We start from the raw sequence: 14,519 nt of genomic DNA on the forward strand, positions 1-14,519 counted from the left end.
AGCTGTGTCATGTTAGTGCTGGGTCTATTTAAACTCCCCTGTGTCTGTGAGAGTAGTGTTGAGGTTGTGTGTCTTCTGTCTGAGCTAATGTTTTGTCAATGCTGTTGTTTTTGGGCTGCATTTTGATTGTCTTAAGTACCAGCTCTTATGCCTTAACTTAAAGGCCTGTCCATACTGTCTCCAACCACCAAACTTTTCTTGTGAAAGGTCTGGTTTAACTACACCAGTAAGACTCCCTAATCGGGAGATAAGCGACCGTAGGTCACTTATCTCCACAAATAGGGCAAACATTTGTTTTTCCAAAATCTTCCTGGTCCATGTTGATGACATGAGTGTAGACATACTGTGTAGTGATTTTCGTGATTTTAGGGCAAAATCTGTAGGAGCAGTGTCCAAAAATGTGTTTTTAAAAATCGGCCTGAAGGTGGCGCTATATGGGACAGATTCATGTTGATGGGATGAGTGTAGACATATTGTGTAGCAATTTGCGTGATTTTAGGGCCAAAACTGTAGGAGCAGTGGCCAAAAATGTGTTGTAAAAATCGGCCTGAAGGTGGCGCTAGAAGAGGGCCATGTGATAAATGAGGGGTGGGGTCTCCGCGTTGCCTTGGCGGACGAATAGGTACCGGCCCCGGCTCTCCCGGACGCTCCTAGCCCGAGTTACGGCATTTTATGTGACCTGCAGTGGAGGGGGTCCTCCACTGGGGGCGTCACCACTTTTGCATCCGTTCTGGAGCACCAGGAGTGGGTGGTCCCCAGGAATTCCCCGTGAGCAGCCCCGTTGGGGTAGTCATTTGGTCATTTTTGCACATTTCGTCATTTTTTACACCTGGGGGTCCCCCAGGGACCTGGGGTCCCTGAAGCTCCGGGGGTCCTTGGAGGTTGTAGTTTGGCAGGTAAGGAGTGTGTGTGCAAAATGTGGCATGGATCGGGGCAACGGTTGTGGAGATATGAGCAGGGCAAAAGTGTGACGTGTGACTGACTCACTGACTGACTGACTGACTGACGCACAGACAGCCGGTGGAGGTTTTGGTAGTAAATGCGACCTACGGTCGCAAAAATGACGTCACTCGCACCTTCTTAAAAGCATTACCACAAATTAGAGTTCGGAAAGCTGCACGTCAAAAAGTTAACTCTCAGACGAAAGGTTTGGTGGTTGGAGACAGTATGGACAGGCCTTTAAGTTAAGGCATAAGAGCTGGTACTTCAGACAATCAAAATACAGCCTTCTGAGTCTAACCTTGCCTGCCTGCTTGTCCTGCATTTGGCTCCTACTCCACACATGCCCTGGCAGTCTCCATATATGGCTATGTTGTGTTTGTGAAACCCACCATCCACCCACCCAGAAGGCAATTCTAATATAGGATTTCTGCCTATAATAACGTCCACACAATGGGGACATCAGGGTTAATGTGTTTAACAACGTGTTGACGTTCTGTTGACACCTTCCAGATGGCAGTCAGTTGGAGTAACGTCACTGGTTGGAAATAGCCAGAGCCAGAGTGTGCGACACGTTTGTCCTACTCCCACAAATAGTAGTTGCGACCGTCAGGGAGCAGTTTACTATGAAAACCTCCACCGGCCGTCCGTCCGTCCGTCCGTCCGTCCGTCCGTCACACGTCACACGTTTGTTGATGGTCACCATCAACAAACGTCACACCTTTGTTGATGTTTAAATCGAAGAGTCTTGGTCAAATACTTCTGTTGGTTTCTGCACTGATCATTTATACAATTCAGCTGTGTTTGCTCGTGTCATCATGATGAGGTCATAAATCAGCCATGCCCAAATATAGATTTTACGGGTTTACATGCTTACTCAGTTATTCGTTATGTGAAAGTCCTATGACGTCTATGATATCTGACATCATCATACATACATTCCCTTTTATGCCCATAAATGGAGATCCCCTCTGTAGAACCAGCCACTGACATCACTGTAATGTCCATATATGGAGATCCCTGTGATGCCAGGGGAACCAAATCCCTTTTATGCCCATATATGGAGATATGGAGATCCCCGTGTTGCCAGGGTAACCAAATCCATTTTATGCCCATATATGGAGATCCCTGTGATGCCAGGGGAACCAAATCCCTTTTACGCCCATATATGGAGATCCCTTATGTCATCAATATTAAGCCCATATCTGTGAATATCTTTGGGTACCAGATGTCTCCATATATGGTTAAATGGTCCGATATACATCACTGGCCAGAAGACCAAGAAATGGTGCAACCTCGCCCTTTGCTTTTCTCCCTTAGGCATCTTACTGGTAGGTAGTTTAATGAGGAATGCAGTATGGTGGTAGGTAGGTAGTTATGGCCTTTGATGTAAGATTTTCACTTTCTAGGATAACTATATTTGCTATTCCCAGATGATGCCCTTTTAGGGTACCCCTCATGCCCATATATGGAGATCCCCAGGCTTTACTAATTAACATAAGTTTTATGCCCATATATGGAGATCATTGTCCCAATGTCATCAGATATATGGGCATAAATGGACACAGGCAAACTAGATGGGCTGTATGGATATCCAGATGTGTGATGTAAGTGTTTTATTCCAAATGTGGCACCCCACAGACATATTTCCAGAAACAAAATCCCTTTCATGCCCATATATGGAGATTTCTGATGTCATCAATCCCAGGCCCTGTAAAAAACATGGTTGCTATGGTAAACAGTTGGTTGCTAGGGTAAACAGTTGGTTGCTAGGGTAAGAAAACATGGTTGCTATGGTAAACAATTGGTTGCTAGGGTAAACAGTTGGTTGCTAGGGTAAAAAAACATGGTTGCTGTGGTAAAAAGTTGGTTGCTAGGGTAAACAGTTGGTTGCTAAGGTAAAAAACATGGTTGCTATGGTAAACAGTTGGTTAGTAGGGTAAACCTTCAATGATTTTGACATCTTGTTACTAATCTGTCGGTAGATAATGCCGGTCTTATATAAGGGTCATTTGTGTACGGTGTGATGTCATACTGATGTCAGCAGTGTGACAGGAGATAAGCGACCAACGGTCGCTTATCTCCCGATTAGGGAGTCTTACTGGTACACTATACAGTATAATATACATACTGTACGAACAGATATTAAGGGTTCTGTCTTCTGTGTGACCTACAGTATGTAGGCGATGTGAATACCGACCCTCCTACCTACAGTATTAGTACATAATATCTCATATCCTATTCTGTATGTGGTTTTTACCTTAACCCCTGTGTGAACTCTACTGAGTTATCTATTTACACAGTGTGTGGTGAGGATTAGATGTGTGGGAGCTTATTGTCTCCCATGCAGGACTGGCATTATGTGTCTGGGTGTCTAAACAGGACGTCTGATGCAGAGAAACGTGGCTCAGTGCCACTGCCTCCATCAGCCCTGGACCGCTCCCATTATTGTCATGTCAACCTTCATAGTAGTAGTAGTAGTAGTAGTAGTAGTAGTAGTAGTAGTAACAAAATAGTGTGTTTTGAATGAAAACACAATGGAGGAAAATCTAGTCTGGCACAAATTGATGGAGTTTTGCGTCATTATCCGAGGAATCCAAAGAAGGAAAACATTAATAATAATATAATTGCCAGACCCATGAAATGGGTAGGCCTACATAAGCAAATGTCTGTCCGGGTTTTCTATATAAAGGGTATATATGATGATGACATGATGATGACATGCCTACAAAAGACATGATGTCATAAATGATGATGACAGACAGGGGGTCTGGCACAACCAGGTTGACCTGGTCTAGTTATAATTGACATGTCCTTCAGTGGGGCGGTTATAGCGCCCCCATGAGGACAATTTAAAATATCCTTTGGCCTACTGGGAGTGTGTGTGTGCAAAGTATCACGCTGATTGGTCCTACGATTCCGTAGATAAACTGTTCCGCAGACAATCAGACACAAAACATACTGTAGTCTCTGGCCTCATACGGCCTGGCAGAGATGAAAACCTCAAATACAGAAACTCTGAGACAGAGAGAGAAAAGAGGCACTGCAGAAAAACAAATTGAGAAGCCAAGCAAGAGTCTCTTTTTGGCCGACTGAGACGCTCTTCTGAACTCCTCTTGAAACGAGCATTTTGAAATGGGACTTGTGTCCGGTTCACACGGACAACGACTTGGCACAAACATGGCTGACCGGCCAGAAGGACTGGAAAAGACTGAGACAGGAGGCGCCTCCGAAAATGTCTCTGCGGCTCAAAACAGAACAGTGTCATTTAAACGGTATTAAGCTAAAGAAAAGTGACAAGAACCGCGCCAGGGCCGCTTTGCCTTGAAAACCCTCCATCACGTTCGCTCACATCTTGAGAGGGGAGACTTGAAGAGAGAGTCTTGCTGTGTTGCATCATTACAGTGCAGACCGCGAGCACATTATGTGGGTTTCGGGTTTGGGTTTAGAGAGTGTGTGGCTTTTTTCCTGTCTCTCCACTGGCTTTAAAAGAAAAAAGGAAATGATCCTATTGCGAGCTTGTGTCCGCTGACAGTTTCACTGCTCCACAAGAAGTAGCAGACAGACTGTATTATTTATAATCTATCATCTTTTTTATCTGTTGCTGCTTCTGTGCTCTATGAGCGAGGAGTCGAGGACCCCGAAGACTCCTTTCACTGTCACTGCGGCCATGCAGGTCTCGAAATCACACTTGTAGCCTATGCAAACGAACACAACAAAGCATTATCGTCTCTGTCGGGAGGACACATCATTGCGACCGAAGGTTGCATTTACCCTGAAAAACCTTGTCACTTGAGTGACCTTCCTTCCTTCCTTCCTTCCTTCCTTCCTTCCTTCCTTCCTTCCTTCCTTCCTTCCTTCCTTCCTTCCTTCCTTCCTTCCTTCCTTCCTTCCTTCCTTCTGTAACCTTCCTTCTATAACCTTCCTCCTTCTGTATGGCGTGATGTCAGTGTGACGTCAGCGAGTTGTGACATCACTTCCTGTACGGGGCGACTACACGAAAGACTAAAAAAAGAGAAGGATACACAAGACTAAGAAAGACAAAAAAAGAGAAGAATAAAAAAGAAAAAAAAAGGAGGAGAAGGATAAAGATACCAAAAGGAGAGAGAAGAAAGGGTGGATGAGGTACAATGTGTCTCAAAAAATAAAATGTAACAAGGAGGTGGCAACGGGGCGGCTAGATAAAGTTATTAGGCCTGGATCCGACTTTAAGTCGACGCACAGGATTCCAGAAGTGTAGCGCTTATTCGCTCTTGTATCAAACTGGTACTCGAAACGTTCTTAGAATTTAATATATATTTTCTAAAGTAAATATGGGGGCGGCTGTGAAAAAAAGAGAAGAATAAAAAAGAAAAAAAGGAGGAGGAGGATAAAGATACCAAAAGGAGAGAGAAGAAAGGGTGGATGAGGTACAATGTGCGGTATCCTCCTTGTCAAGCTCGACGTTGGGCATTTGGACCTATACATGGAGAAATGGAGCGAACCTGTTTGGCCTAAACATGAAGATGTGGTACAGAATGACTCATATATGGGCATACAAAGTATGTCATGTGACATCACTTCCTGTACAGACAGTCAGACAGACGGCCATTGACTCCGGCCTAACAATGGCTACTGTCTATGACGGTAGTCCCATATGACATGATGGACTGGACTATCTCCATATATAGTGTTCTCCACATCTCCATGTTTAGGCCCTATCGCTCACACCCTAGGTGGGGTTGGCGATAGGGCTTTTCTGTGTGGAGTTTGCATGTTCTCCCCGTGTCTCCTAGGGTTGATACCCTCACAAAAACATGAACAAACTCCCCCCAGAATGACAACAACTAGAATCGTCAGAGAAACGCTGTGTTTGGCCAGATAGTCAAGAATTGGCGCGACCTCGCCCTTTAGGGTGAGGTCGCATGTCACCCTGAGGTCGCATTCCACCCTCAGGTGTCTTACTAGTATATCCAAAACTGTTACATTTCAGGATTCAAATTAAAAAGCATGGAAAATAGCAGATCGTCAAGCTTAAAACATGTTGCTTCGCGCCACGTTTTGAGCTTGTGGATCTACATTTGTGTGATGCTGTAGTAAGATCAGTAGAGCATTTTCTTTTTAATGATGAGAGATTTCTTCCCAACAGCAACAACATTTTGCCAATAGTGTTATAGCATTGGTTCTCAACGTCGGGGTCCGATTATAGGGAGGGTAAGTGATGCTTATGTTTTGATAGGAGTAAAAGAAAATCCTGTTTCTTCGGTCAATCTGCTGGTGTGAGTACAGGAGAAATTAACTGTCTTTCATGTCAGGTAATTGTCCGTCCCCCCTTGCGTCCAATAACACATAATTGGTCCATAATCAACCAACAATGAAATAATTGTGGGGCAACAAGTGTTTACTTTGTGCATCGTGCCAACTCTTGTGAGACACCTGCAATACTGATCGGAGGGGTGTTAAAATAAAATAGCTTCATTGCTGGAAACACATACTCAAGTATTATATCTGTAAAATGTTGAGGTATTTTATTTTATTTTACAGGAGTATGTCCAACTCCAAAGTCCTACTCCTCCTATATCTCGGACGGAGGCAACTATTGTACTTTTACCCCCAAACCTTTGTCACAAGTTACTTTGTAGATGTTAGCTTATTATTTCAAAATATACATTAACCACTGCATCCCATTATGTACTTAGGCTATTTGAAAAGAAACAAGCTATACAAACACATTCTGAGCTTGTAGATCTGCTATTTTCTATTTAATGTGTAGGCTTACGTTTACTTGGGACATTTTTGCTGCCAAAATGTAAATTTTTAATACCGGACTTTTACTTGTAAAATAATATATATTTTTTTACATTGTGGTATTTGATTTAAGTACAAACACAAGCACTTAATTCCATCTCTGCCTGAGTGGTTTGTTTTGCCACTGAGGCGAAAACAGAAGAGGATTAAGAATTCCGGGGGAAAACGATCTGACGCGATGGAAGATGACAAAGAAATAAAGGAAAGAGCATATTTCTGCCGAGGTCTTTTCTGACTCCGAATTGAGTTGCAATTTGGACGGCATCCATCATTTTAATTGAATGAAGTGCAAAACAAATAAGGGCCAGACTCCAGTTCGTCTCTGCGCATCTGGGCACAAAGTCCCAGTTGGTGGTGTTGGAAGAAGTGCCTGCCTGCACGCAGGGGTGTCGCACCACATTCTGGGCCCTGGGTACAAGGATTCACTGCGGGCCCCCCATGAATGTTCTTCATAGGGGGAGGGGGTTTAACCCATTTAGACTGGGAACTACGCATTATGCTTTAACTATTGAAACATAGCAGATATACAAGCTCAGTAAGATCTGCTATTTTTGAAAAATCGTGAAAATTTGTGCAAGTCTTTGGATATTTCAAATCCTTCTTAGGTTTTTTGAAAAACCTGTTTCTATGTCAGTGGTGCTCAAACCTTTTCATTTGAAGGACTCTCAAAAGGATATGTATTTGGCCACGGACCCCCATCTCGAAAATATTTTGTTCCAGGGACCCCCTCAGATGCAACATTTGAGTTACAAATGTTCTCTTAAAAATACATATATTGAAAGATTTGCACACATTTTCACGACTTTTCAAAAATAGCACATCTACAAGCTCGCAGTGCGGCACTCGGTGCCGCGCTGAGAGCTTGTATATCTGATATTTTTCAATAGCTAAAGTATAAAATAATGAAGGCCCCTCCACCTTGGGCCCTGGTAACTCAGTCCCACTCCCCCCCCTCCCCCCCCCCCCCCCATTGTGACGCCCCTGCCTGCATGGGCAAATGAGGACACAGAATGGCTTACATCAGTTCACTGCCAATGCACTGCAGGAATTCTGACTGTCAACTCAACTCTGAGTGTGTAGAAAGTGTATTATCTCTTTTTTCAAAGGTGCTCAAAATGGGGTCCAGGGACCGCCAGGGGTAGCATCACAATCATGTTTTACCACAGAATGAGAGAGAGGTGCCGACCTTCGGGAACAATCTTCAAAAGGAGGGGGAGAAAGTTGCATACTCAGGCTCCATATGCAGATACTGACATGATACTGACCATGATACTGACATGATACTGACCACGAAACTGACCACGATACTGACCATGAAACTGACCATGAAACTGACCACGATACTGACCATGAAACTGACCATGATACTGACCATGATACTGACATGATACTGACCATGATACTGACCATGAAACTGACCATGATACTGACCATGATACTGACCATGAAACTGACCATGATACTGACCATGAAACTGACCATGATACTGACCATGATACTGACCATGATACTGACCGTGAAACTGACCGTGATACTGACATGATACTGACCATGATACTGACCATGAAACTGACCATGATACTGACCATGAAACTGACCATGATACTGACCACGAAACTGACCATGATACTGACCATGAAACTGACCATGATACTGACATGATACTGACCAGTGACCATGGTACTGACCATGATACTGACCATGATACAGACATGATACTGACCATGATACTGACATGATACTGACATGATACTGATCATGATACTGACATGATAGGCCTACTGACCATGATACTGACCATGATACAGACATGATACTGACATGATACAGACCATGTTACTGACCATGATACTAACACAATACTGACCATGATACTGACCATGATACTGACATGATACTGATCATGATACTGACATGATACTGACCATGATACTGACCATGATACAGACATGATACTGACATGATACAGACCATGTTACTGACCATGATACTAACACAATACTGACCATGATACTGACCATGATACTGACCATGATACTAACACAATACTGACCATGATACTGACCATGATACTGACATGATACTGATCATGATACTGACATGATACTGACCATGATACTGACCATGATACAGACATGATACTGACATGATACAGACCATGTTACTGACCATGATACTAACACAATACTGACCATGATACTGACCATGATACTGACATGATACTGATCATGATACTGACATGATACTGACCATGATACTGACCATGATACAGACATGATATTGACATGATACAGACCATGTTACTGACCATGATACTAACACAATACTGACCATGATACTGACCATGATGATATTTACTGAGACACGTAAAAGTGGAGGAGACAAAGGAACAGGAGAGGGGGTGAATAAAAGTGACTCCTTAACAGGCACGTTCCTCTATCTATCTGATGGCGTTCCGTTATCCAACTATAATGAACTATCCAAACAAGTGTCAAAGAGTGTGAGACGTGTGCAATTATTCTATTTACCATTGTTTCATTACGGTACCTCAGATCATGTATGTTATTCCAATCTGCCCCAGCGACAACCTCGGGTAGGCAAACAACGTAACAAGACGGGCCTGGGCACACATGGCTAGCTGTCTCCAGTGCGCTCCAGTGCTATATTTAAAGTTTGGCCATAAATTAAGCAGCTGATGCATTATTTATGACCAACAATTCTACACTTCTTTCCCCCCCGAGGATGTTATGCAAAGTGGGGGAGCTATCCGTCTTTCTCTCTCTCTCTCTCTCCCTTCGCTCTTCGCCATGGCGGACTGACTACATTATCTCACTAATGGTCCGAGTCGGCGCGCGTGCGGCTCTCACACTCGGGTACACATGTCAAACCCCGAGGACGGCGCCGGGCTGATGAGGCCAAGTGGGCGGCAAATTAATTGTCTCGCCCGCGTACGTCTTCTTCTTCCTCGGCTGACGGCGTCGCGTTGCGTCTGAGGTGTTTATGCAAACATGCACGGCGAATCGCATTGGCTTTTATTGTGGTCAAAACATTGTGTGTGTGTGTGTGTGTGTGTGTGTGTGTGTGTGTGTGTGTGTGTGTGTTTTCTCAGAATAGCAGTGTTGCCAGGTATAGAAACCTTGTATGTCCAAAACGGTTATGTTTCAGGATAAAAAAAAGATCTACAAACCCAAAACACGATGCAATGCGACAAATTTTGTGCTTGTAAATCGACTATTTTTGCTACTTTTGTGTGACACTGTAGCATGATGCAGTTGGGCGTTAATTTTTACGAAAACTCATCAAAAGTTGAAATTGGTAGATAGGAGGTTTCTGCCCGACAACAAAGATCTCGCAAGTTCTCTCTTGCTTTCTTTTTCTAGCTTTTTCTTTTCTTTTTTTCTTTTTTAGTAAATAGGGCACGGCAGACCAATTATGCCTCCGCTATCTGTGGTACACGCTGCAGTAGCGTATCCAATTTGTACAAGGACGGCAATGAAACAAAACAAAACAAAAAACAGCGCTTTGTGTAGGAAAGGGAAAGAAACAAACAACAAACGCTATTTTATATTCAAAAGGAGGCTTCCCTGTGAGTGATTTGCCTGGCAAACCAACAAACGCGAGGTGTAAAAGTAATATTCTTTGTGTCCGTGGACTTCTCCCGTCTTGAACGGAGAAGGAGGAAGTTGCACAAAAGGTAAAGAAGAAAGGACCATTTTCTCTGTGGCGCTCACCGGAGGTGGAGGTGTGAATGGAATGGAGGTGTCTCTCGGTGGGGCACTTTACCAGAGTTCCTCTCAGCAGCTGAAAAGAGTGTCCAGTGTGTGTGTGTGTGTGTGTGTGTGTGTGTGTGTGTGTGTGTGTGTGTGTGTGTGTGTGTGTGTGTGTGTGTGTGTGTGTGTGTGTGTGTGTTTGGTGGAGGGTTGTTGTCAACAATATCTCCGCAGGGTAGAAGGCACACAAACACACATAATATTGTTGCTGTCGGGAAGATACCTCTCATCTCCTTTTTGTGTTGTTTTTTTGTGTGTAAATGAATGCCCTACTTGATCGTACTACAGCGTCACAGTAAAGCATCAACAGTTGCAGATCTGCAAGCTCTTTCGCGCCACGCTTCGAGCCTGCAGATCTGCTATACGTCCGCAGTTTTCGAATTTGAAACCATGAAAAGTTTTGGACATATGAGGTTTCCACCTGACAGAGATGACGATATCCTAGGTACCCTGGCCTGTACACAGCGCCTGATTGCAGTAAATTGAGGTGTTATCTTGGACCACAGACAAATGAACACCCCTTTGCCACTTCACTGTGTTCCCATGGCCTTTCCCCCCTCCCCTTTGTTGAGAGGTTTCCTGTTCCGCCGCCCTATTTACGCTTTTTAACCACTTAAACCATAGACATAGAAAGGTATAGACGCCTCATTCGGCTAGGGGGCGTATGCATTGGGCAACTAAGGGAATCTTCATCGCTTCCGTGTTCATTGCTTCCGCGTGCGTCACACATACGGAAGTCAGTAAGCCAATCAGAGACAGGTGTGGGCTGGTCTTTACGTATGCAGCCTGTAAGAACAGATGAGCCGTGCAACATGGGAACTGGCTCTGTTGAATTGAATTGTAGTCCTTGGATACGTCCCGGAAAAGACACGCTGTGATTTGCCTGTAGTCACTTTGACTGACAGCGTTCCCTTAGTTTTTCCAGGAAGTCCGGACTAGAACTTTTGCACATTGCTCCAATTAACTGCAGAGGCGAACAAGGCATCTAGCTCTTTATATCTGACTTAAACCCTATATGTACATATTTGACCGGGGTCCCCCAGGGCTCCATGGTGTGCTTCTTTTTGAGCGGTGCCAACCGCTCCAACAACTGACCGCATGTGTCTGTCTGTCCATATGTCTGTATCAGTATGGCCTCAACAGCTGCAATACCGCCAGGTGACCAACCTTCAAGTGGCGCTGTTGAGCAGCCTTGAAGTCTCAACAACAACTCTCTTCGCAGAGGATTGCTGATCGACAAAGTCGCGACGCGTTTAGTGATGCATTGTTAGCTTGTAGACCTACTATTTTCACAAACGTTTGCCCCCGAGAAAAGGGGTGCGGCAATATTTTGGCATCACAGACATGAAACGTGTATTTTCAGTGTGATATAGAGTAATGAAGTCATGACATCACTTGCTCATCCCCCGGTTCACGAAAGTCATTTCTCTATGGAGAATAACATTGAGTCATCTTAAAATCGTCTCATATAAGCATTGTGGTCCAAAAATAAACAACCGGTCTCCACGATATTGTCGGGGAGGTGGCTCTGTATAGTTTATGATAATCAGTAACTAATATTTGATACAGTCTGTTTCTGGTGAAAATTTAACTAATTCGGCGACAGTAACATTAGCGTTGACAGTAACATTAGCGTTGATTCTTCATATCCATATGAGTCAAACCGCTGAGATCATTTGTTTATGTTTGGAACACAGTTCTTGTATGACGCGATATGAGAAAAGTCTATGGGAATCCAGAATGGGAGGGGGGGACAGGAACCAGGTAGGATGTGTAAATGACGTCAAACGTCGCAGCTCTATAGTGTTTGTTTTCGGGAGCGAGTTAATTTCGTTCTTCATTTGAAGCTGCTACCCGTATTTGTATTTTTATTTTCATTTCTTGAAAAATAGCGGTTTAAAAAAACAAGGTTTCCACCCGGCAGTGATGATAACATTCATCTGCTATAGACCAGTGGTTCTCAAAGTGGGGTCCGGGGATCCACAGGGGTCCTTGGTGGGGCGGTCCCCATGCAGCAAAATGTGTTTAATACAGCATCACACTGATTTTAACTACTTATCCATTTATATGTTGGCTATTAAAATATAGCAGATATACAAGCTCACAGCGCGTCACTCCTTGCGACGCAGTGAGCCTGTACATCTGCTATTTTAGAAAAGAAAATATATCTTGAAAATATTGGAAAATCGTGAATAATTTTAACATTGTTTAACACAAATATTCTCTTCTGGGGGTCCCTGGCACAGAACATTTTCAGATGAGGGTCTGCAGCCAAACATATATCAATTTGGTCCTTGACATGAGAAGAGTTTGAGAACCAATTCAATTTTTCAATTTCCAATTCCAATTCAAATTCATTCAGCTAGCAAACACTACTGTCACCATAATATATGAGTAATTTATTATTCCACTGAATTGCAATTTTTCCATTTGTTTCTTCCAATCACAATGTTCTGCTTTATTATTATTGTTATTATTGTCATTAGTATTGTGCGGCTGGGGGCTGGGGGTTTGTACACTTCAAGTGATTACAGATTGGAAAGAGAAATGTATGGTGGGGGGGCAGTGATGGAAAAAGTACTCACATATTATACCTAAGTAAATGTATCAATACCGCAATGTAGAAATACTCTGTTACAAGTAAAAGTCCAAAATTCAAAATGTTCGTGAGTAAAAGTATGAAAGCGTAGGCATCAAAATGTACAAAATCTTTGAAAAAAAGAAGATCTACAAGCTCACAACGTGTCGCGATGCACGATGCGATAAATTGCGAGCTTGTAGATCGGCTATTTTCAAATAGCCATGGCATAAAATGTGTATAAAAAAGTGGTTTATGTATGTTTTATAATATTATAATTTAGGCTTATATGTGCAAAGTAAAGTAACAACATTTTTCAAATAAATTAAGTGGAGTATAATATTTAGTACAATATTTGGATCTGAGATGTAGTGGAGTAGAAGTAAAAGTATTGGAAATTGGAAATGCTCAAGTAAGCACGAACAGGCACACAAACCGCTCAGGTACAAATACCTCATCATTGTACTTAAGTACAGTACTTAAGCAAATGTACTTAGTTACTTTACACCACTGGTGGGGATTTAAAAAAAAAAAGATAATGCATGGCCATTCTAATAAACTCTGACATCCCATCCCAGATCCTTGCACTCTGTTTTAAACAGAGCTCATATTCTTTCTTCCTGGGAGCAAAGTATTTCGCCCCTCTATCTCATCAATCTCTCTTATGCAAATGAACGCTTTTAATTTGGTTAGAGGCAAGCATGGGAGCCACATGGGAGAAAGCACTTGGCTTGTTTACTGTAATAGGAAAAAAGGTTTTGAAGCAGTGGCGGATAGGCTTGTTGCGTCACGCTAAGGAAGCAGGTTAACAGGCCAGGGAACATGAGCACTAATTCATTGCTTTGTTGTAAGCAGGTGACGGCGGCGCTGCCTATGTGCTGTGCAGTGCTTCAACGTGAGAAATGGTCATATCTTGCACCCACACTCTTGACTTATTGTCACCTGCATACAGTGGCATCTTAAATAGAAATCGTAGCATGTTTTTACTACATTTACTGGATTTAACCACTAAAGGATGTGTAACACTGGTTCCTTTCGTGTATCTAGTTGACTTTATCTCGGAATAAAGTCAACTAGGCTCTATCTATACTAGGCCCCCACCAATTGTTCTGCGCCAAATATGCAGTATTTGACAAAAATAGCTGATGTCTAAGTTTGTAGCTTAACATATTCTACAAGCGTGTTGCTTGTAGATCTGATAGTTTTGAATTCCGGACTTTTTCTAGTAACAGTATTTCTACATTGCAGTAATTGGTACTTTTACTTAAGTAAAATAAATGGAGTACTTTTCCCACCACTGGGTCTAACAAAGCAGGTACAGCTGCCACTGACCCCCTGCCTGCCATACAAGCACATGAAGGTCATAATTATAGTCTTCTGCAGCAGCTAAAGCAACCTATAGCTCACTGCTTCAAGTATAGGGACCCCCAGGGATCCTTCAGAGG

This window comes from Nannobrachium achirus (genome assembly GCF_963921795.1).
Source record: "Nannobrachium achirus genome assembly, chromosome: 10".
Taxonomy (NCBI): domain Eukaryota; kingdom Metazoa; phylum Chordata; class Actinopteri; order Myctophiformes; family Myctophidae; genus Nannobrachium; species Nannobrachium achirus.